The sequence below is a fragment of the Panthera pardus genome, unplaced genomic scaffold (genome assembly GCF_024362965.1).
Source record: "Panthera pardus isolate Hobbes unplaced genomic scaffold, ASM2436296v1 HiC_scaffold_15, whole genome shotgun sequence".
Taxonomy (NCBI): domain Eukaryota; kingdom Metazoa; phylum Chordata; class Mammalia; order Carnivora; family Felidae; genus Panthera; species Panthera pardus.
Genome location: NW_026526710.1, coordinates 82,916,232 through 82,941,584, shown reverse-complemented (window position 1 = coordinate 82,941,584; position 25,353 = coordinate 82,916,232). Strand labels below are relative to the sequence as shown.

At 41.1% G+C, this 25,353-nt stretch overlaps 1 protein-coding gene and 1 pseudogene across 10 annotated transcripts in view; both read left to right on the top strand.

Moving 5' to 3' along the window:
• Window positions 1-25,353, top strand: part of NETO1 (neuropilin and tolloid like 1) — a 126,764-nt gene that overhangs the window by 40,629 nt on the left and 60,782 nt on the right. The window lies entirely within an intron of this gene.
• On the top strand, window positions 8,174-8,301 carry LOC128777162 (U2 spliceosomal RNA; annotated as a pseudogene).

The following is a 25,353-nucleotide window of genomic DNA, read 5'->3' as shown; positions in this document are numbered from 1 at the left end:
ACCAAGGGAAAGAGACGTATTCAAGTCACGTCAGTTTGCGATGGAGAAAATGGAATGCGATTATCCATTCGATTTTAAGGTTACAAGAAGTTATTGATATTCCTACTAAATACAGGGTCCTCCCGGTGGTTAAGGTAGAATTCGGACTGCTGAGAACTAAGCCATGGACAAAACTGAGGGCTGGAACCTGGAAGTGCAGGAACCTCTCTACCACCCCCGCCCCCGGAACCTTGTCTGTGAAAGCGATAGTGTGATGGCAAGAAGGGAGAGGGGGCAGGTGGTTGAGTTTGAGAGGTGGTGCAGAGTCAAGGGGACGCTTTTAAGTTGCACTTTTTGTCCTTTCTTTACGCAAATCTTGTTTCCACAAGGGATTAGCTTCAAGATAGGTTTCCTTATGCCTGGCTTCTACCTGGTGAAACCCACCTGCCCCCCCGGCCCCTGCCACCCCCAAAATAAAATGTGCTCCTGAAACACTTTCTCAGTCTTCCTTATTATACCGACTCAGGGAGGGGTTGCAAGCCAACTCTCAGAGCCCGGGACCCTTGCTATTTTCATCACATTTATCACTTCTTGCTTGGGATCCTTATTTAGATGCCCCAGTCCCTTCCAGTGCCCGGTAGAGGTGACAGAACAGTAGCTAGCGGTGCTAGTGGTGCTAGCGATGTCTCTGGTTCCCACCTCGCTGCAGCCACCCTTGCTGACGTTCGGACACTGTCCAGGCTGCTGAGAGTGTGGACGCCGACAGCTCGTTTTTGCCAATTCCAGCAACACCGCCTCCGCCCTCTCTCGCCTCCGCCAACACAGCGCTCTCCCAAGTCCCTGGATGCCTTATACTCCCCATATGATGGCATGATGAGACACTAGGTTTTTTGGTACTTCCTTTGATTTCAGCTGCGTGTGTAGATCTGGAGACTGCATTGGGGCAATCTCAGAGACATACACTATGACCTTCCGAGTCACCCGTCTTCTTGATATGTGCACCCTGAAGTCTCTCTTTTCTTGCAGTGAGATTTATTTACTCCCCCTGTGGGTACGCTTCAAATAGATTCAGAAATATCTTGCCCTGCCTGGGCCAATCCTAGGGTAATGTCTTTTAGGCTCAAGCTGGAGCGCGGCAACGTTTATCCCTACATATGGACGTATTGCCTTTGGAGCTGCAAGGATGTGATAGAACAGGACAGAGAGCGGCGCTCTCTTGTTCCCAACTAAAGCGCCCTGGTGCGGGCAGGGTTTGAGAGAAACCGGCCAAACCGTTTGTTCCAATTCTGTTTTTATCATTGCATTTGTTTCTTAGTCAACTTTCCGGCAGAGGAGCAAATAATTTGCTTGTATTTCGAAAAGTAAACATCTGCTAGAGTAAAATAAACGTAGGTCCGTGTTAACCCCTACAGTAGAAGCTGGATGTTCAAATCCGCATCTCAGCTTCACCGACTTGAATACGGCAGGTGTGTTGGGAATGGGCTAGAACTGAAAATCTAGCAGTGATGATAATAACAACAGACCTCGTAGTAGGGCTTCGTAACTTGTTCGAGTGTCTCGGTTATCTTGGACGCTATATTCTTCCACCAAAAAAGAGAGCGAGAGAGAGCATGAGCTGGTCACATTTCATTAAAGAAAATCGCTGTTGGGGTTTTTGTTGGTCTGTAGATTGACTCCAGGAGAGCTAGCATAGTTCGTATGTTTAGTGTTGTATTTAATGAACATGGTGTGTGCTGTGTCTCTCCTCTTATTTCGGTCATCATACCTGGTGCCTTTCACTACCATTCAGTGAGTCTTTTAAAATCTCTTGACCTCCTCCTTTTCTTTTTTGCACGAATGGCAGTATTCAACTTCTAAGGGAAATTAATTTTTTGCCATTAACTTTTCATTTAAATTGTATTCTGATCTGATCAGAAAATGTGGAGTGTTCCTTGTTACCATTTTGTTTACTGATCTTTCCTGCATTTGAGACTGTTATTGGATCTTTTTCTTTTCTTTTTTTTTTTTTTTTGCTTTTGGAACTACCTCAAGATTTCCTTTAAGACCAACCTCTTAGAGATCAAATCCCTCAGTGTTTACTTACTCTCTAAATATCTTCATTTCCCTCTTCATCCTTGAAGGATCCTTTTGCTCACTGACAATTCTAGGTTAACAGGTATTTTTCCCCAGCTCTTGGTAGATATTATTTGACTGTCTGTTGACTTGTGTTTTTGCCATTGGAATGTCTGCTATCATTCTGTCACTTCCCTTAATTGACGTGGCCTTTCTTTCTGCCTCTTCAAGGTTTCCTCTTCATCTTCTGCTTTGTGATTTCATTGCCATGTCTGTAGGCATGGATTTCTTTGTGTTTCTTTTTTTTTTTTTTCCATGGAAGATATTCTACCTCTGAGATCAATGGCTGCATATTTTCACCAGCTCTCAGGAATTTGCAGCTATTCTTTCTTTAAATATTGCCAGATGTCAATTCTGTTCTTTAACAACGTTGTATATGGAAATTCCATTTTTGATCTCTTTGTTGTTGTATTTTTTTTATAATTTCTTATTGTCCGCTTAGTTTTGAAGATTCCACTCCTGAAAATGTTGCACACATATCCATAAAAAGTATATTCTGTTTTTGATGACTCCAAACTCTAATGATCCCCCCCCCTTTTATTGTAAGCTCTTGTTCTTTAGATCTATTCCCATTAATGTGTGCTAATTTGGGGGAAACTTTCCTCCAAGGATGACCCGGTATCCTTCTGCTTTGTTTCTCCCCGTAGCAGAAGAGAACATTGGACCAGTCCCATTTCAGGATACCCCCAGAAGTGTCGGTACAGAAAAGGTGCCCAGGCCTGGCTTCCTTTTGTTCTTTTCCAAAGTTCACAAGTGTTGCTGGAAGAACCACGTATCAGAGACCACCTATTTCAGGACGCCCTGACATTCAGACCATTTTCCTACACTCCTGTTCCCCGAATTCCCTCCTCCTCTGGATCTGTCTGCCTGTTCTGGATTCCAGGTGTTTTTTCTCCCAGCTACCGACGGCTAGTCCAGCCGAGGATCCAAGCATAAGAGGGGCTCAGCTGTTGGTTTTAGGATTGTTTGGGGCTGAGACCGTTTGTGCCTACCGAGACCGGTGAGGCCTCCGTGTGACTGGCAGGACTTCTGTTAGGGAAGTGTGTCTGCATGAGTGCGTGCACATGTGTGTGTGGACATGTCCATGGTGCATGTGTGTGCATACGTGTGTGTGTGGTGCTTCTCGGAACTCCCAATCGCTAGTATTACAAGACACAGAAGCCCTCAGAGTTATTTTCAAATATGGTAAAACCTTGGATTGCGAGTGACTTGTTCTGTATGTTCCTCAAGATGAGCAAAGGTTTCTGATATATTTTAACTTGATATCGACGAGCGATGTCTTGCACTACGAGTAGGACGCGATGCCGAACATCACATGATCACAACTGACCCAGTGATTCTTGAAATTCGCTTTGTTATACAAGTGGTTTGAATTACCAGCATGTTTCCGGAACGAATTATGCTTGCAAACCAAGATTTTGCTGTAATTATTTTATTATGAATATATTAAAGATCAAGAGAATATGAAAGGACTAAATATAAAATTCTACCAACCTACTACTGAGCCTTTACAAATATGGGAAAGTTTCCATGAAATAGATAACTCACAAATTTGAGAACAAAATAGTAACTACTAACGTTACAGAGATAACAGTCTATCATTTCCAAACCATCAAAGAATAAAACGGGAAACAAATCTTATAAATCAAAAGAAAACAGGAAAATAAGAAAAAGGAAATGAGACAAAAAACTAGGGTTAGGTGAACACAAAATAATGGTTGTAAAAATAAACCCAGATGCTTCACTAATCAATATAAATGTAAATAGAATAAACTCTCCAATTAAGAAAACAAAACGGGGAGAAGTGGATTCCACTAAGGAAAAATGTCAGGACCATAATACTTACAAAAACACACCTTACCTTAAAATATACCTGCCTACCTGCAGGAGGGCTGAAAATCAAGGAATATAAAAAGATAGACATTAACTAAAAGAAAACTATCTACTTCTGATCTCTTTCCATGGATGTTACCATCGGCTTATGAGTCCATGGCTGGAGATTTCTTACTGGTTAGAACTTCCACAAGAACATTTGACAGCTTTTCTTGTTCTATTATTCTAAAATTAAGATGTAATTTTGTTTTTAATCCCAAATCTCTTTTATGGTCACTTAAGTTGCTTTCTAGTCCAAGAAACGAAATAGATACTTCAGAGCTATTCTCATCTTATGACGTCCTCCGTAGTTAATGAGTATTTCTCAGAACATTTGCTATTGTTCAGAAGGGATATATAATTCATCTGTACCAAGTATACAGAGCCAGGTAATTATAAATTCAATTTGAGATCATAATTTTAATATTGAGGCTCACAAAAACCTCATGAGAAAAGCAACACATTAATAGTAGAACGCCATGGAAATATAATTAAAAATAGAGTTACCTTCAGCTACGTCCCTGCCCATGATTTGAGTTCATTAGTTCTTTAACAATTATTGCATGGGTACCCGCTAAATGTTCGGAATTCTGAGAACTATATTTACGGAGATGAAAACAAACCGGAAAACTCTACCCACTTTCAAAGTTCATATCTAATCCATTAGAAGTTCAGCTTGAATAAACATTATTACTGTAGAACAAAATGCTGTAATACAGACATAAAATTGTATAATAAAGTCAAGCCCTTGCTCCCAAAAGAGTTTTTTCCACATAGCAGCCAGAGTGATCTTTGAAAAATATAGTCAAAGTTACTCCTCCATACATCCGTCTACTGGTTCTTTTTTTTCGATAAGAGTTCTTCCATTGCTAAGCTCCTCTTTGGTGAAGGGCAAGAGAGTAAATATTTTGGGGTCACACCATTTCTGTGGCATTTATTCAGCTCTGCCCTTGTGGCAGTCAAGCAGCCCCAGATAGGGCATGAATGAGTGGGCATAGAATGTTCCAGTAAAACTTATTGATGGACTAGAAGCTGTTTGGAATATCCTTTTTTTTTTTGGAGGGAGGGAGGTTGGAAAATTGTTGCTACTGCTGATTTTGCTTCCAGAAACCTGACAGTGTAAGCAAATTTGATAATTTATAAAACAGCTGACGGAACCATGGAAGTCTTCACAAGTCTTCAACTTTTGTTCCTCTGGCAGTCCGTGTTATTTTGATAACAGTAGCACAATTATTCTCTACGTTGCAGTTACAAGATGCATAAAACTCAGGGGCAGAAAAATGTCACTCTATTTCATAACTAAAATTATGCTCTGGACTCTGAGGTCACAGTTGTGCTTGACGGTTGTCAACCTTCCAGTGAGGTTTCTTTCTTTCTCTCTTTTTTTTAAGTCATATTCAAGATTCAGCCCAATTCTTTTTGATGTACTTTCTGCAGATGGCTTCTGCTCTCTGCTCCATTTCCCCACGTCCTGCAAAGGGGACATGAGGGCGGCAGCGGTCCTGCTGTCATTTTCTGTGCTGTGGCATGCAGCTGTCACCATTGCAGTCTGAACAGTGTTCTCGGTTGTCCCCTGGTTGGCTCGCCTCCATAGCACCCTGGACAGCCTGCAGCGTCCTGGCATCGTGAGCCTAGGGGAGTCAGGCCCCCTCTTCCAGTCCACTGACTCACTCGTGCGCCACAGTCCCCTGGTGCCCACCCCCCCCCAGACCCCCGGCCTCTGAGACTGGAGTCCTAGCCGAGCTCTCAGAGAACTCCTGCCATCCTCTCTGTGTCTGTGGGTCACATACAAATTCCCCGGCAGCTGTGAGAATCCAGTGGTGGGTAAAGACCCTTGCTCCTCTCCCCTCGGGGGCTCACTCCTTCTCGATCGGATCCCCGCAAGTGAATATCAGCTCCTCCACTCCTCCCTTCTCTTCCTCTACCTCCACGGGGACAATTTAGAAGACTCACAGGCTGCCAGCAGGGCAAAGTCCAGGAGGCAACTGAGGTGGGCAGTGAGTTAACTGCCCTGTGACTGCCTCACACGTCTCCCATTCTAATTCCTTCATACTAAATCTTAGTATGCTCCACTTTAACTGTGGAGCAGGTAAGACCATGGGCTCTGCCTACAGACTCAGGTTCCTGCTTTGCCACCTGTTTGCAGCATGATTGTCGCCAATCCTCTCGGTAACCTGAGGTCTCACTTTCTTCAACTTTAAAAATTAGGATGATAACTGCCCTCCGAGAGAGGTATCCCTCTGAGGATTAATGAGATCATCAATGTTAAAGTTCCTACCCAGGACCTGGCATATAGTAAGACCTTGCTAAATATTATATGATTCTTCTGAGATATTCCCACACGTTTATTGATTTATCTAAAAGGAGGACATAAAGGGCAAAGTAAGCTCATCTCCGGGAGACAAGTAAGGAGCTGGGGAAATGATCGGATGTAGTGCGCATCAGCCAGGGGAAGCTGTTTCAGGATCAGGAAGCACAGGGGGACCTAAGGCTGTTTCCTAGGCAGGAGGTGGGCAGGAGAGGGATGTAGGGCAGATCATGAAGGGCTCTGTGCCATCAGTACACACACACATATACAGGGTATGTAATACTGATACGTGTATGGATTTATAAGGAGTTGGGTTACATGATCATGGAGTCTGAGAAATCCAAAGATCTACAGCCCACAAGCTAGATGCCTAAGAGAGCTGATGGTTTAGCTCCAGTCTGTATCCACCGATCTGGGAACCAGGACAGCCACTGGCACAGTTACAGTCCAGAGCAGGCAGGCTCGTGACTCAAGAAGAGCCAGGTTTTCAGTTCGAGTCCAAAGGCAGAAAACTGTTGCCTAAGCCCAGCAGTGTGGCGGGAGCTCTCCCCTCTGGTTTCCCTTTTTGTTCTATTCTGGAATTCACTTAATCAGTGGGTAAGGCTCGCCCACATTAGCGAGGGCAGTCTTTTTACTCTGCTTACAGATTCAGAGATTAATTTCATCCAGAAATAACCTCAAAGAGATACTCAGAATAATGTGTGGCCAAACGTCTGGGCACCCTGTGGCCCAGTCAGGTTAACACCATCCTACATGTTTTCAAAGCTGTGGCAAGGAGGTCAGATGTCTGGTGAACAAAGGGCACTACCAGGAGGAGAATGAATGGGCCGGGGTGGAAAGAGGCACGGAGTTCTATTGCCTAGAGAGGTAAAGGTGGCAAAGGGGAAAGCGGGTCTGTGTATTCTGTAATTGATTTTGCTTTCCAGTCTGCCTGGTGGTTTGCCGCATGTTAATCTCCTTGTTTAATTGCCCCACATTGAGGCGCATTGTAATGCTGAAGGTGAAACATGAGAAATAGGAGCTTATGAAGTTTAATTCTCATACATATATTGTTATTCTTTTTTGAAATATAAAAGATCATTTATCCTTCTCTTATTGTCTGCATACAAATTAAATGATCATTAATGGACTATCCATACATCAGAAAGCCTCTTTAAAATTTTTTAGAGTAGCTTATGAATTTGAATTTTTCCACTTATGTGGCTTTAATGTAAAATGTAGTCTTTCCTTCTAGTACAAGAGCAAAAATAGAAACCTTTTAGTCTTTCTGGCCCCAGAGTATCGCCATCTACATGTTTGAGCTTCAGTTGCATGTGTCTCTCACCAGTAAAATAAATTTTGAAATAGAGACTGAGAATATTTAAATCGAATGAGCTAAGAAAAATTAGGTCCTGATATAGTATTTAAATTTCATGTCCTAAATACAGTCTTTGTCACATCAAATAGAATTCAAAATTAATTTTATGTCTTTAAAGAAGAGAGTATACATTTTCACTTTCCGCATATTTTATTTAGAAATCGATCTACACGTAACATCGTTGCCTTTGCCTAAGATTATTTTATGTTTGCTGCATGTCTCATTGTGTGAAAATTTTCATGATCAGAATTTCAGTGTTTAAGGAAGGAATTTTAACATGCGTATGAAGGAATGAAAGTACAATTATATTACACCTTTTAATGTGTTCAAACATTTTAAATGAGCCTCTTTTTTAATTAATTTCATTTTTAATACGAAGTTTATTGTCAAATTGGTTTCCATACAACACCCAGGGCTCCTCCCAACAGGTGCCCTCCTCCATGCCCATCCCCCCACTTTTCCCTCCCCCCACCCCCCATCCAACCTCAGTTTATTCTTGGTTTTTAAGAGTCTCTTATGGTTTGGCTCTCTCCGTCTCTAACTGTATCTCTTCTCGGCCTTTTGGCTATGATCGAGTGTAGTATCTGTTCTTATCAGTTTAAATGAGCCTCTTTAAATCCAGATTTCTTTATATATTTTAGTGTTCGCATGCCTAAGATGAATTAAACGCTTTATGGCCAGGACAAAATTTAAGAATGTTATGGAAATATCTCATTTTGAAATAAACCCAGTATTGATGTCCAATGTTTTTGAAATCATAGCATCATTTAATTTTAAAATATTAATCAATTCTCAAAATTTCAGCAAACATAACAGCCCTTCAGAAGCTTGTCCATTTCTGTAAAGCAGCCACATCCAATATAAGAATTAACTAGTGTTTGTGATAAGTGCATATATGTCACTGGATTGGAACGTGGCACAGTTTTATGTAGCAGGACCTCTCTTATCTCTGTTGGCTGGATGTGATTGCCACATGATTCCTGAGGCCCTATGTTAACACTCTCCAGGATAGTTCTCAACACAAGTGGGGAAGAACATTGAGAGACAAAGAAAAGGGGAGAAAGTAAGGAGACAGGAAGATGAGAAGGAGCAGGGAGAAAGAGGAGGAGTGATTTAGATGGACTGTGACTTTGTAAGTGGATGGCAGATGGAAAATAAATGGAAGAAAGGACAACGCAGTGGAGTTTATGCAAAAACATTTTCATCTAAGCTAGTGGAAAAATGGAATTCATTACAGAGGCATGTGTGTGTTTTAGGAATAGAATATATATATATATATATATATATATATATACACACACACACACACACACACACATATATACACACATATATATAGGCATGTATATATATAACCACACTTCCATTTTTATATTTTTAGCTAATTTTTACTTTTCTGTGCTATTAATATTGGAAAATTATACATATAATTGCAATAGCTATCATGGGCGTTTCAAAAGAACGTATTACCTATTTTCTTTGTTTGGTAGATAAACAATAAAATGTTTTTTGTAAAGTTGTGGTAATAAGGTATACGTTTTTTTCCCCCAAATTGTAATATAAATATTTTTATCAAGTCAGTTATAACATTTCAATTAGCCAGGGGTATTCCATGATTAAAAAAAATGCCTCGTGTTTAATTTTTAAAATCTGAAAATACTAGCTGAATAAGGTCTTGATTACTACAAAATAGGCTTAAAATGTTAAAAAGGAGTACTTTGCTCTGAAGATCAAACCGTCTATTTTTATTTTGAGGAAGAAGTTCACGAGAAGCGGCTACACTCTTTCCAGCATGCTTTTGCCACACAAGGATTTGAGCTGTCCATAGCGGAATGTCCTAAGTTACTCCCTGTGATTTAATACTGTTTCTTAAATATGGAGGAGCCTATTGCCAGAGGCAGAATCCAGGATATATGCTCTTGTCAATATTTTCCTTAATATCCTCAAGTTGCGAGAGACAAGTGCCTGAGAGAATTTATATTTCTGCTTGAAAATGTTATTGATTTCAGGAGTCTTCTAAAAGTGAATAGATGGTGGGACCAAGTCCATTGTATGTGTTTTTCTTGCTAATTTCCAGACAATTACTGCTAAATATATTGATACCCTTTTAGTTTTGTTTTTGATCACTGTGTGATATTTCTGATTAACAATAACTACTAAAAATCAAGAAGTACAAAGGTTGGATTTTCTTACTGCGGGGCCAGTCAAAGGCTAATGTTATTTAAGACGCATGCCAGAAAGATCGATAGCTCAGTGGGTAACATCTTTATCAGCTCACATGGCAATTCTCAGGGAGGATGCATCGCATGGCTACTCACGTGGCTATTGACACGGCCGAGTCCTCACTGGCCGTTGGTCCGAGATAGTATTTCCTTGCTCTGGGGTTTCCCTATAGTTCACAATATGAGAACTGACTTCCATTAGAGCAAACAAGAGACAGAGAGAGAGAGAGACAGACAGAGACAGAGACAGAGACACAGAAAGAGAGAGAGATAGAGATGGGAAAGGGTGGAAAAGGAGAGAACAAGATGGAAGCCACTGTCTCTCTAGCAAATTTTGGAAGTAACGTTCCATTGTTATTGCCGGAAGTGAGTCACTATTTGTTAGAAGTGAGCTACGGGTGTAGCTCACACTGCAGGGGAGGCAGTTACACCAAGGACATGAATGCTATCAAGGGTGGGGGGTACATGCAGGGCATTCTTAGAGGCTACTTACTGCGTGGTGTTTGAATCTCTGTATGTAGGTTTCATAGATCACTAATCTTTGGTATTTGTATCAACCCTTTGGAATAAAAACAAGAACAAACACAAACACACAGGTCTGTAGTTTAGTGCATTAAAACAATAACAATGTACATCTCTCACATTTTTGTTGGCTAATTGGTTCCTCTGTTTCATGTGATGACGGCCTGAGCCCTGAGTTGGTTCAGTGTCCTCAGTCCCACGCCAAGCAGTTGGTGTTGGCCGTAAGCTGGGAATTCAGCTGGGGCTGTTGCCCGGGGAGACCTGGTTCTCTTCCATGTGGCTTTTCCATGTAGTCTGTTGACTTTGCTCTCGGTATGTGTGCTGGGCTCTGTAAGAGGGAACAACCCAAGAGTGAGTGCTCCGAGGAAGGAAGTAGACACTGCCGGTCTGTTAACATCTAGCTTCAGAAGTCCAGGATGGCACACATTTCTGAGTGCAGGGGCCACCTCAGGTTCAAAGGGAGGGCACATAACGTCCACCTCTTGATGGGCAACTGTCATCTCTATAACTGGAGAAGAAGAATTCTGCTGGAGAGCATCTTTGAAGATTGGCTACCTCAGTGTGACCCCTGGCTGTAACTATCCACGTACTTGCCACCAGCTAAAGGTGCTCACCCCATTCGGGAGCCTCAAAGTGTCACCTCTTATGACACAACCTGAAGCCTAGTATCCCGTCATCTACATATTGGGTCCAAGCGCAGATGACACGGCGTGTCAGCACCCCACTGGCACAGCTGTTCAAATGCAGCTCCCTGGGTGGCCAGGCCTGTAAACTAAAAACTCACATTATCTGCGCTCCTGTCCATCCCACCCTCCCACCCAACGTGCAACAGTGAGACCCGTATGGAAAACCATAATTAGAAACCTCCCATTAGAAAGAGGAATATCGGGAGGCTCCCAGTACTGTCATTCATAGTAATTCTAAAATCCAGCCTGCCATGAGTTACCATTTCCTACGATTGGCAGCAGGAAATTTTCCTTGTTTGGGGCTCTTTCCCCTTGGGTGCCTGCAGTGGCTCTGGACTCTGGGCTCGGAGCTCTGATTTTGGAGGCTTCCTTCCCCCTCAAAGCAGTCCATGTTCTCAGGGAGTAGGCTTGTCGGCATCCTTCCTGACTAGAGGAGGTTAGCACCCTGGAGGCCTCTTTCCATTTTGAAGTTTCTCTGCCCCTTTGAATCAAAGCTGGTATCAGAGTCAGCAGGACTTTGAGGTTTACTGTGTCACACAACATGATCCACTCCAGCTTGCTTTGGGGAAATGTGCTTAAGATCCTCTGAGACAGCTGCCGAGCTGAGGAGTCACCTGAGGTGCCCCTTCTCTCTGCAGTTAACCAACAGTCACAGAACTGTTCTGCTCTCCCGCAAAGGAGAGGGTCCACTGTCGGCACTCTGGATTGATTGCCCCCAGCTTTGATTTTACTTTTAGAGTAATTTTCAAGTTGGAGGAGTAAGAAATAGACAAATGATAATGGAGTCCTGAGTTGGCAAAGTCTCCCCTTGATTCTGATGAAAAGTTCCTGTCACATTGATCTGTATCTGTACCTTATCATATGCACCTAAGAGAAAGCATTTGACGCTCAGCTTTTTTTCTAGAAATCGCCTCAGTGAGACCCCCAAGTTCATGGACTGCATTGCCATTTTCCGTGTTACCCAGGCAACAGTGTCACCACATGTTCCACCATGAAATAACACAGGTGTCTGTAAAAGTCCAGTAAGATTTTTCTAAGTGTCCTTCCAGCCACCACTGGTAATTTTCTCAAGGGCTTTCTGACCTCCAACTGACTACCCAGTTCCAAAGCAGAAAATGGAATTCTTTTTCAGTGGAGGAGTAACAATGTCCATTACCATCAGCAGTGGACGAGAGCTCTCATCCCACACCCTCACCAAAACTTGATGTCAATCTTAATCTGTGTTTCTGATTAGTAACTGTGTAATGGGATGACATCGTTGTGTTAATTCCTGTCCAATTGTTGATTATTAAGAAGATTAAGTAGCTTATATTATGTTTCCTGGACACCTGGATTTTTTCTTGCGTGAAATACCTGTTCAGAACTTTTGCCCATTTTATATTATGTTGTCTCTCACATACTGTCAGTCTGTAGATACTCTGGATGTTAGGATTTGAATATGTGTTGATAATATCTTCTTGCAGGTGTGACTCGAGTTGGCAGTCACCTTCTAGCATGCTGCATACATCATTCCAGTGTCTTCTGGATTCTGTTGAATGCAAGTGTTAGTTCCTTTGAAGAAATTGCTTTTCTTTTTCTTGGGCTGTTTTAAATATGTTCTGTCTCTCAACAGCTTTTAAAACCCTGAATAAATTGTCTCTTTAAATATTGTATGCCCTCCATTTTCTTCTCTTTTTATAAATCTGGTATGATTAGCATCTCCCACTCTGCCTTGTTTTTTGCTCCCACCCAAAAGTGGTATTTGGGGTCATATGGTGATTATATTTTTAATTTTTTTAGGAACTGCCATAGTGTCTTCCATAGGCACTGTACCACTTTACCTTCTCACCAACAGTGCACAAGAGATTTGGTTACTTCACAACCTCACCAACACTTGTCATTTCTATTTTATTGATAGTAGCCATTCTAATGGGTATGAGGTGATATCTCATTGTAGTTTCGTTTGCTTTTCCCTAATGATGAATGTGTGATATTGAGCATCTTCTCATGTGTTTATTAGCTATTTGTATATCTTCTTTGGAGAAAGGTCTTTTCAAGTCATTTGTCCATTTTTGAATCGTGGGTTGTTGTTTTTTTGTTGGTGGTGTTGTCGCATTTTAGGACTTCTGTACCCATTCTGGACATTAGTCCCTTATCAGATACCTGCTTTGCAAATATTTGCCTCATTCAGTGGGTTGACTTTTTACTCTGTTGATATTCTTTTGATGCACAAATTTTTTCGAGTTTCATGAAGTCCAATTTGTTTATTTTTTTTTTCTCTTGTTTCCTGTGCCTTTGGTATCATATCCAAGAAATCTTTGCCAAAGTCAGTGTCATCAAGATTTTAACCAATGTTTCCTTCTTAGAGTTTTATAGGTTTAGGTCTTACATGTAGGTCTTTGATGTATTTGACTTAATTTTTGTACATGCTAGATAAAGGTCCAAATCCACTATTTTGCACATGGATATTGAGTTTTCCCAGAACCAGTTGCTGAAAACGCGGCCCTTCCAACATTAAGTGTCTTGGCACCATTGGCAAAAATCACATGACCGTAGATGAGAGGATTTCTTTCTTTCTTGTGTGTCACTTTAGCTCAAATATTATACACAAAGCACTGGACGGAAGGGGGCTAAGGCAAAGAGACTGGCTAGGATTCTGGTACCCTAAGGTGAAGAAGGCCAGGAGTAAGAAGACCATGGTAGACTGGAAAGGCAGATTAGTAGTGAGACATTTTACAAAGACTATTTGAGAGCTCTTGGTATTTTTTTTTTTGGTGAAAGCCAAAGTGTGAAGGAGTCAAGTTCATTTTGTTTTAGAAGTTTTCAGCTCAGGTAATCAGGAGAAGTCTAGTGATGGATAAAATGAAAAGTCTAGAGGAATAAAATTGATAGAGTCCCCCATCAGTTACGCTCTCTGACTAAACAAGAGAGACCTAATTCTCTGCTTTTCAACTTAAGAATTATGATATTGATTTGTATTGCTTTAGACCATTGCTTTGGGGAAATCTTGCATTATTTTCACACCTCTTAATGAAGTAGCTTTAGTGCTCTTATATTTGAATGACAGAAAAATGAGCAAAGGGAATGCAGATTTCTCAAGTGTCTCAATACACCGCTGAGTCTTTGACTGCAGTTTCAGGGGAAGCGAAGCATTTAAGGTTTGGTAACATAGCACCAGCTGTACAGTTACACAAAAAATTTTTAAATGCCAATGGAAAGAGATGTCAGTATAGCACTATTAAATGTTCTAAGACTTACATTTCAATAGACACATCGAGTTGTGTTTGACCTAGGCCGGAAACATGGATTTTTTTTTTAATGTTTTTAATGTTTTATTTATTTTTGAGAGAGAGAGAGAGAGAGACAGAGCATGAGTGGGGAGGGGCAGAGAGAGAGGGAGACCCAGAATCTGAAACAGGCTTCAGGCTCTGAGCTGTCAGCACAGAGCCCGACGCAGGGCTCGAACTCACAAACTGTGAGGTCATGACCTGAGCCAAAGTTGGACACTTAACCAACTGAGCCTCCCAGGTGCCCCTGGAAACGTGTTTGATTCTTGCAACCCTTAGATGACAGATTTGGGTCCAAGTGGACCCTGAAAGTCCAGCTCTGTCTGGAGCTCCCGCATCTATAATTCTTTCCGGTCCCCAAGATGGAGGCTAAACTTTCGAGAACTAATTCTTTCTCAGAGGCCGAGGAATTTAAGAAGCCGTAGTCTAATTTTCTTAACCTGGGTTCAAAACTAGTGTTGACTGATCCCTTGTGTTCTCAAGTGAAATGCTCGTTAAAAACCACCGGTTTCAGCCACTCATTCCAACCTTAGGAATTGCTGTGATATTGGAAAAATTAGTTCCAGGGGGACGAAAAGAAATGCAAGAAATGCAGATGAAATGATTCAGGAGTTTTGTTTTTGTAACTGTTTAATCCCCCTATACTTAAATGGACCGAAGTCACCTGCTAATGAAGAAGGAAGTACATGGTGGGCTCTCCAGTTCTGAGACAGGTGCATGCATCTAGAAGTCTCTGAAATCTCCAGCTGTGATACTAGGTATAATGCTTTTTGTAAATGGATTCATACATATTCAAATGAGCTCAGTTCTACCATTATCTAAAACTAGGGTATAGATTCTGAGCTAAATTAACATAAAAGGGCTTTTTATACCTAGTATATGTTGTCATATGTTAAAGGAAAAGTGGATGTCTGGGCATTTACTGGGTATCTGTCCTTATTTTGATATTTGTAAATATGCATCAAGAACTGCATTATGAGTTTTCTGCAGGGATTCTCCATCTGACCTCAGGCATCTGAGGAAACGAGAGTCATTCTTCATGAACCCCAAAGCTAAGATGCTTTCTAATAGAAATAAGTACAATATGCAGAATAGACAGTGAGGTTACACGGTGGGATTTGACTTGTAAATATGGTTTTAGAGCAACGATATTATTTTAGGCATATTTTAAAAAGTTTTGAAAAGTTTAGGTATTACTATATCCGTTTACCACCCAGGAGCTGAAATTCTGAAGTGTACATGAACAGAATAACGTATAGAGCACTTTAGGAAATCTGTATCTTATCCGTTACCTGGCTCATTTTCGTAAGTTCTCTGCTTTGTACAGTTGATATTGCTACCTTAATTTATTAGAAAGGAGGCAACTGATACCTTAGAAGGTAGAATTCTCTCAGGAATCGGTGCTACCTCACACAGGTTTAGCATCATTCAATGTTTCTGGTGATTTCTTCCTCATGAAATTCCTATTTGACCTCCTCTCTGATGTTTTGTATGTTTCGGTTTTGCTTTTAGGGTCGTTTCCTCTAACATAATATGGTTTCAGAGGGTTTTTCTTCCATGTTTTACTGCCTCACTGGAGAATCATTTTGGATCCTCTTAACCTCAGTCACCCCAGATGATGCGTCACGCACACGTGGCTTTTAGAAGAAGTGCGTGGCTGGGTTTTGTGGGTTCAAAGTGCAGAAGGAGGGCTAGAGTTCACTGATTCTGACCTGGGTCAACGGAGATGAGAGTTGGGGGTTAAAACTAGGACACGCTTCCTTTCGAAGACAGAACATAGTAGCTCCAACTCTTCGTCCGGATGGGCGACAGTTCGTGCTGTTATGTCATCCCCTGAGCATCCCCAGGACGGATCAGGGGATGAATCACGCATGCTCCCATGAGAATCTACTGGCAGGGCCAGCGCTTGGCATTTTGCATTTGTTCTTTCCCCCTCCCAGCCCGCGATGGCTCCGCTTGCCCGTGTGCACTGCTAGCCCCTGGCATAAAAACTCCACAGTCCTTGCCAAGGGCACCAACAGAGGACGCTCCCGCGGTCTCCAACTAGAGGCCATTCCAGCTCCATTTAGAACCTGCTAAGGCTCATCAAGTCGAGTGGAAGCACGAGAAGTCTTGTCTTGAAGCTACACGTGCCCGGCTTGCACACCTTTATTCCGTCCGCGGCATATTTAGTTAGCTGTCACTTACAAGGCTTTCTCACGGTACTTGCATTGCTATTTTCAAAAAAGATTTGGGAAAACGTAACTTTTTCTGGCGAACGTGTTTTTTTTTTTCACTTTCAGTGACAATTTGTTTAGCTTACAGTGACACAGCGGGATAAAAGAGGCTGATGCGAGGATAATGCCATCCCCTAGCATGCACACACACACACACACACACACACACACACACACACACACACACACAACTTGTGGTGCCACCCGCACGTTCAATTCTTGGCATGTCAGAGCCAGGAATATCTTCCTCCTCGGTAGCCGAGTATCACACCTGCTAGCCCGGGCCCAAACTCTCAAGTTCACCCACAAGACGTCATTTCCTACTCCTCTCTCGTAGGTGTGGGCCTCAGAGGCAAGTGCCGTACTCCCTGTCATAGTATTTGCTCCAAACTCTCCTATGGTCAAGAATCCTGTCCCTCCCTGATTACTATGAAATAACATTTTTTTCTGTAAAAAAGTTCTTTTGTTTCCATAGAGTTGACACACAAGGTGACATTAGTTCCCTGTGTACAACACAGTGACTCGACTTCTGTATATGCTATGTCACACTCACCTTCGGCGTAACTATCACCTGTCACCGTGCAGCTCTCTTACGGCCTCATCCACTGTACTCGCTCCGCTGTACCTTTTGTTCCTGTGACTTACTCGTTCCAGAACCAGAAGCCTGTATCTCCCCTGTGCGTACTGATAAGCATTGCTGAGCGTTGGGAAAACGGGAAACGTGAAGTAACTGAGAAAGAAGAGGGCGTTGGGGGTGTCCATTTGCTGGGAGGGTCAGCATTTGTTGTGCCAGCAAGAAATGCCCTATTAAACCAGGTCTATGAAAAAGATGGCTCGAAAGATGGACTCATTCATTTGAGCTTTCATGTGATTTAGGAGGTACTTAGCTGGATGAGGGAACAGGGGCTTCTGGGAGAATTGGGGGGGCGGGCGTTGCTAATGATCAAGAACTTGCCTGGTTTCCTTTGCGTTCAGTATGGAAACACCAAACACGTTTTGGACAATTGGGGATTTTTTTTAATTGCCTTCATTACTCTTGCTTTTCTGAAGATTTCTTCTTCCCTTCGTCCTGCAAGTTTTTTTTTTTTTTTTTTTTTGTTATTCTACATGGCAAATGCATTTTCCCCATAGAAGAATATTGCTATCTTGTGACTATCTATCAAAAACAAACCTTGCAAAAGCCTGTTTAACGCGAGCATGAGCAAAATCAATATTCTTTGCATACATTTTGTAAAAGAGAGTTCTGTCTTCTCAATTTATTTAAAACTGTGAGTGAATACAAGCATCGTGAGAAAGCTTCCTGTGTTACAGCTTAATAAGTAAAATGAGGAAACAAAACTTCTGTACAAGCCGTGCAAATATCGGTAATATATTAAAGGGCTTGTAAAATTCTTTCCTGAAACTCTTTAGGTTTCCATTTCTAAATCCCATATATGAGTAAATTTTATGTTAAACCGGAAGTCATGATATGCAAACTCTGTGCCCACCTTACAACCCTTGGGAAGAGAAACTCTATTGTGAAGTTGTAACTGCCAGCCTCATACGTATCGATAACAGTAACCTTGGAAAATGCTTAAAATATTATACTATGGATTCTCTGTTAAAACAATGTTGCTTCTAGACAAGACTGAAAGGAATCAGATTATTAAAATAATATGTTGATGTAAGCTATTTTAGTACTGCACTGTCAAGATTTTTTGCAATTGCTTTTAAAAACGGCATCTTAAATTCAGTTAACTGATTGCAAAAACTACAAAGTCAGTATTTTTCAATCTTGAGTAGGAAACAGGGAGCCAACGCTGAGATGGGTCACAGACAAGGAGGGAATGCTAGAGACAGTGACCCGGCCATTGGAATGGCAGTTAGTTTCCATACGAGAGCTGATTGAATGCAGATATACCCACAGATATTACAGGACTTTCCAAAGTAAATAGACGTGAGACGTGGAGACATTATATAGCTTATGACAGAATTCAGGATGTGTGAAATTATGGAAGCTTGAGGGAAATATTGGTTAACTTTCTCCAAGATGATCCTGTTGGGGAGTTGAGCTGTGCCTTGCAAAACATATCAAAGTATCGAAGTTGAGTTTTATAATCAGAGGGTTTTATAGTTCTATTTACACGGCCAGGTCAGGCAATTACATTCTCCCATAAACTGTTGTTAGAGGAATACCACTGTGTTTTGTGATATCATGGCATCCATGACCTGGAAAAAGCCTAGACCAACCACATTTTCAGCTCAGGAAAAAATACATTCCAGACATATTGAATGATTGGTTTAACATTGTAAGTTAGCTGTAAAACTTCTAGGTTTTAGCTCAAAACAAGTTGCATTTTCTATAGTAACTGAACCTCCATTTTGTTCATTTATAAGATGAATATGCCTCTGACTTGACTCAGTTGTAGTCTAATCGGGTAAATATTCATTTACTGAAAGTCCGTCTACAATCTGGCTGGCATTGTGGAAATCTCTTTCGAGTATGAAATAAATGTGTCGCATGGCCCCGAGTTAATAAATTGCAATTTCGAGTTTTGTTGCAAGAAGGCGTTGACCCACGATACAAAGGTGGGGTTGGCCAGGACAGAAGTTCTGCAATATTTTGGTCTTAAAACATCTGTCCTCTCAGGAAACAACTGAAGACTTCATAGGGCTTTGGCTTATACGGCTGTGTCATTCAATGCTCATTACAGTAGAAATTCAAGCTAATAGCATTTTAAATATCTATTTATTAATTCATAGAAAAATTACACTAATAAACCTATTATGTGTTATTTTAAAAGCATTTTTAACAGCATCGATTGAAATTAAAATATTAATTAATAAATATTGAAATAATACTTAGAAGAATTACATTGCTTTATGTTTCTGGAATTCTGTTTAATGTCTGGCTTCTTAGAAGACAGCTGGATTCTCAACATCTACTTGTTCATTAAATGTGTTGCGTTGTATTCTTAGGGTTGAAGTATATGAAGAAAATTCAGTCTCGAGATAATGTAGCTGAAAAGGAGACGAGTGTTTTCATAGACTTTTCAGATAGATTCTACCTCAAACCTCAGAAAGTAATAGCTCCTTAAAGGTCAGTTGCAGTGAGGAATGTGAGACCATATCAGTGATTTTTTTTTTTTGTATTCTGTTACATTAATATCTATCTTTTTTTTACCCATGCCTGAGTTTTTAACATTTGACAGTTAGTGGATCACTGTTTTACAGATCTTCCAAATGTTGACCCAGTCCATTGTTGCACACCAAAAATTATATTTGTACATTTAGTCAATGCTTTAAGTATTGAGAAGCTGTCAGATGCACAGTGATGGATATGATTTTCTTTGCTGGAAGCTTGAATTTTATCATTGGCAGCAAATATTATCAGCTGTTTTCCTTAAAGTCAACAGATTCACTCTGTTCGTTCTGCAGAAAAGACAGGCCCTTAAACTTTTAGATTAAAAAGAGTGGCAATTTTTAGTGCTTTGTCAAGGAGATTTTGAAATAAAACGTTCTTTGCCCGCACAAAGGTGTAATGATGAGTTATACAACGAATACGAATGGCTGTGGTTTGGTACCATTGTCTTGAATCGTGCTAAGGCATCAGAAGTTTTATTTACCATTGCGTTTGCAACGTCAATGCAAATGTCAACACAGATGTTCCAGCATCACTCAGAACATTCAAAAGTTTGCTAACAACTTGAATATTTCAGCACGACTTGCATTTGTTGGCAAGCAGCTCCTTAGGAGGCCTTTGGTGATTGGTTCACACTGACGCTGGATGAATTCGAGCAAAAGCAGCAGCTCAGCCATGTCTGAACATCTACTTGTTACCCAGAAGTAAAATTCTGTCGACAAGGTATTAACTCTTTCTTCTCGTGTAAGGCTAAGACTTTAAATCTCCAGGTGATTGTGTGGTTAGAAAGCAGTAGAGTCTGCTGACTTCTTTCTTTCCTGACTATTCAGCCAGTAGATATTCAGCAGTGGTCGCTTTGCATTGCTTCCCGAGGCCCCTCATGTCTTGTGTGAGCTAGTCCGGCCTCGGCAGGACAGTAACTCCCTTTGCAACATGCTTCAGGGCCTTTATCATTTTCAGTTTCAAAAGGGTGCTGAAAGATCTTTTACCTTTGAAAAAGGCAGATTAGATCTACATCTAAAATATTCAATACTTTTTAGAACAGTTGTTGATGTCAAAATAATGTTGCAATCAAACTGCCACGATAAAATTGCCAGAAAATATTTTTCTGCCCCAATCACAATAAAACAAATGATTCACATGTATGAAGCTGAAGGAATGATGGCTTTTGTCATGATTTCGTTTATTATGTACAGCTTTCCCGTTTAATCTGGAGTCGACCTCTCCTCTTCATGAGTAAGATACTTCTTTGGAATATTAGTGTCATCCTTTTCTCCAGTTTTAGACCTAGCCCATGGAATGGTGGTGGAGAAAGTCAGCCTCTTGGTCTCCTTCATCTCTGGCAAATGTCCCTCCTCACGGGAAGAAGAATATATTACAAATATATTTCTTTTATTTCAGGGGAAATAGCGAATTTCAGAATATTCATACATTTAGATACAGTTTTTAAAACTAGAAAAAAAATTTAAATATTTTTACACATATATGTAATTCTAACATAAGACAGAAAATGTCCTGAATTTTGGTTGTGCTTCCATATAAGTTCAAGACGTAATTCTAGATTTCTTTTTTTTTTTATTTTCTTTTAATGTTTATTTATTTTTGAGAGAGAGACAGAGCGTGAGTGGGGAGGGGCAGAGAGAGAGGGAGACACAGAATCCGAAGCAGGCTCCAGGCTCTGACCTGTCAGCACAGAGCCCGACGTGGGGCTCGAACTCACGAACTGCGAGATCATGCCCTGAGCCGAAGTTGGATGCCCAACCGACTGAGCCACCCAGGCGCCCCAAGACGCAATTCTAGATTTCAACATAACAACGTATTGGACAGAAATCAGGTTGCAGAGATTACAGCAGGGAAAATTAAAGCTAGCCCAATAAAATCCTTGAGAATAAACGGGATTAATCTCTGAAAATGTACATCACTTATAGCCTAACCCCACTACCTTAGAGTGTTCTTGAAAGCACAGGCAAATATTTTAGTAACCGTAATAGTGATGATGTCATCACATATCATGTCTGGAAACTGCCATACATTCCCGAGAAACTGAGAATGTGGAACGGTAACGTTTTAGCAGTGGTATGAACGTAGTTTGACTTTTGCGGTAGAATAAAAAATCGAAAAGCTCAGTGATCTCAGGGAACTGAAGTTAATTCTTGCTTCTGTGGTCTAATCAGAGTCAAGGAAGAGGCAGTACAACACATCTTCTTCCAGGAGCTGAAGCTGGCGCAATTCCGCACCTTCACTGGGTGGCTTTTGAGGTGGACCGTGGAAGACGGAAGAGGGAATTTTTTCCAGTAGTTTTTATGAGCTCAGCCTTCAAGTGAAGTTCAGCCACTTTGTCCACATTTCATTGGGCAGAACTTGGTTCCGCCGCTACCCACAACTGCAAGGGAGGGTGGGGGGGAACGGAGTCAGCTGGGTGCCTAGAAAGAGATTTGGGTTTGGTTTAGTAGAGATTATTCTCTCAAATAGCACCTAATTTGATAATTTACTGTGAGACCCTCTGGGAAAGATGTAGTTATACGTGTAGTATGTCAACAGTATAAGAAAATCAACCTCATATTAAGTAACTATTTTTTTTATATATATACACAAAGAAATACGTTAGATTCAACCATATTTATGGGGCACCCACCATGTACAAGCAATGTTCTAGGTCTTGGAGAGAGAGAGAGAGGAACAACAGGTAAGAAGTCCCTCAGAGGGTGTGCTTTGTTACAGTCTGGTGGGAGGAGATGGCCAATAGAAAAGCAAACAAATAGAGGTGTCTGGGTAGCTCGTGGGTTAAGCGTCTGACGCTTGATTTACACTCAGGTCACCATCTCAAGGTTCGTGAGTTCAACACCTGCCTCTGGCTCTACGCTAACAACGCAGAGCCTGCTTAGGATTCTCTCTCTCTCTCTCTCTCTCTCTGCCCCTTCCCCTCATGCTCTTTGCTCTCTTTCGAAATAAATTTTAAAAAGCTTAAAAAAAAGAAAAGTAAATAGTAAAACAATAGAGGATTTTGATCAAAGAAGTCGTGAAGGGAGAAAAGGAAGTGAGAGGCAGGGCTACTTTGGAAAGGCTCATCCAGGAAGGATTTCCTGAGAAAACAACACTCCTGTCATGAGATGAAGGAGAAAGATCCACCCACGGGGTGGTAGTGGGGGGGGGGGACAGTACAGGCAAGGAAGAGAGCCAGGTCACATACTGGAGGAACAGGAAGTGTTGATGTGTCTTGAGAGGAGACAGCAAAATCAAGAGCAGGCAGTGCATTGGGCCAGGGGGTCAGGGGCAAGGGCACATGGAGAATTACAGTCCTTTAAAAACAGCTGTGATTTTATTCCATGGGCAATGGAATGTCAGGTGAGTATCACGATTTGATTTATATTTTTCAAAGCTTATTCGGATTGCTTAGTGGAGAACGGATTTGGGGAGATCCTGGGTAGAAGATGGCTTTCCAAGCCTAGCTTCGTTGTGCTTCTGCATAATAATTTCTGTCATTGCCCCCAGATAACCTGGGACCAAAAAATCAACCTTCGTGTTCTTAAATTCAGTCTAGGCTGCTTTAAAAAATTATTGTGTTGTTTATTTTCTGTGTATTTTGCAGGTCATGGGGGGGCATCTGTTATTGTCACTGTGAAATTACCGATGGCTAACTGAAATGAAAGTGCAGAAACGATTTTTTTCCTAAAGTTTATTTTTCTCCCCCCCATTTTTTTTTAACCATCAGCACTCTCGCTATTAATACAAAGACAAAAATAAATTTTCAACTCCCAGAACTGGCATTTCTCTCAATGTTGCCTGACATGAGTTATAAAAATGACAAATTTAGCCTTCAAACCAGAAAATAGAATACCAACTACCCTTCCCCAAGAATCACAAGAACAGCCACACAAGGCTGAAACATTGTAATCAATGATGACGATTATTAAGCATTATGCAAAATAGTAAAACCGATACAATGAATAATAAAGAATCTGGATAACTGAGGTGGGCGAGGTTGGTGTAAACATAAGGAAAGATATTTGGTGTCTTCAATACCAAGAATACAGCTTAATGGTGACAACCAATCTGAGTAATTCTGTACAAAACATAGTTCTTTTATGGTACAAAGTAGATAATAAATATACATTTTTAAAGAATAACCAAATATCCATTAATTTAGACGAGGGAAAAAATTACTTGGGGGTATCCTGATCCAAACTGACTAGATCATCATCATTTCTGCTTCTTTCATAAACGTTGCATACAAATACTTCTTCCCCCCTCCTTCCTTCTCTCTTTTCCTTTTTCTTTCTTTTCTCCCTCCTTTCCTCCCTTCTGTCCTTCCCTTTCTCTTTTTTTTCCTTTCTTTCTTCTAAAAGGTAAGAGGACTGTTTTCAAAATAATTATACAAAGGAATTTATATCTTGATTCAAAATGTATTACCACGTTATAATTGTGTTCTACGATAAAGTGTGTCTAAATAGTTGACATAACTAAATTGTAGCCTGGCTAATCCAGGCCGTTTAGTTTCAATAAATCAGTACGCATTACTGTTTAACAAAACTAGGAAAAAAAACTGTAATGAAGATAAGTACGGTAATATAGTCAGCCTGAAGCCATGGGCCTCGTGTATCCAAGGATAGACACATACAAAGAAGTGCCCTTGGATACACACAGACATCTATGCACACACAGCCTTGATATCCAGAAATAATTGCCTCCTGAAAGTTGCTACCCTTTCATGTTTCAGTCCTCGACTATTGATGAGCAGTGTCTCCCAACATATTTCTAACTTTATAAGATTTTTAATTTATAGCCAATACCATAGTAGTAAAAAGAAATTAAATGTCAAAGTCACCTTTTAACTTGGATACCATGTGTCTCCAAGAAAAATCATAGCCTTCATGCCTTTACCCATAAGTTAAGGAAAATCCAACTCAAAGTAACAGGTTATAAGGACGTACATTGTTGCAAAAAGCAAAAGGCCCAGAGAAGTGTGACTATGGAGTAGTTGAAGAGGGTGCACCAGGGAGATCCAGAAGGACTCATGGTTCTCGATGGTTCCATTCTGCTCAGCCTTAAGAGTTAGCATCTTCTCACATTAGTGCCCGTCAACCTCATAAGCTGACCGCCATGCATGACCCCAGCGGGTCCCCGTACAAACCAGACCATGACGTGAGCCAGAAAACTAAATACACCCTGTTTCTTTTTGTTCTCGAAGAAACTTTCCTCAGAAGCCTTCCACTAGGCTCACCATTATATTTCACTGGTTGCGTACTAACCTCAAAATCAATTTCAGGATATGGAATCAAGACCACCGTTCTTGGCCTATAACAAGTAGGCCGCTTCTGAGACTTGTGATAAATCAAGCTTCCCCCAAGTACATGAGCAGACAAGGACACATATCTGGCCCCGGGGACCTGGTGTGAGGGGAAAGGCAGGGAGAGAGCTGGGGTTGAGAAGGCACAGCAGACTACTGAGAAAAACTTGGGGAGCTAGCATGGAATAAAGAGGGAAGAGGGCTGCTGGAAACAGGATGATGGCGTTCTGCTGGGGGAGAGAGGCCCTCGGTTTCACACCTTAACTCTGTGCTCCCGGTATTGCAATGGCAAAGAGATTTGTGTCCCCAAAAGTTACAGAATTTGTTAAATCAGGCAAAATGACTGTATGTGTCACAGATGGAAGTTTATTCAAAGCCTCACTTACCTATGGATACATTTTGCAA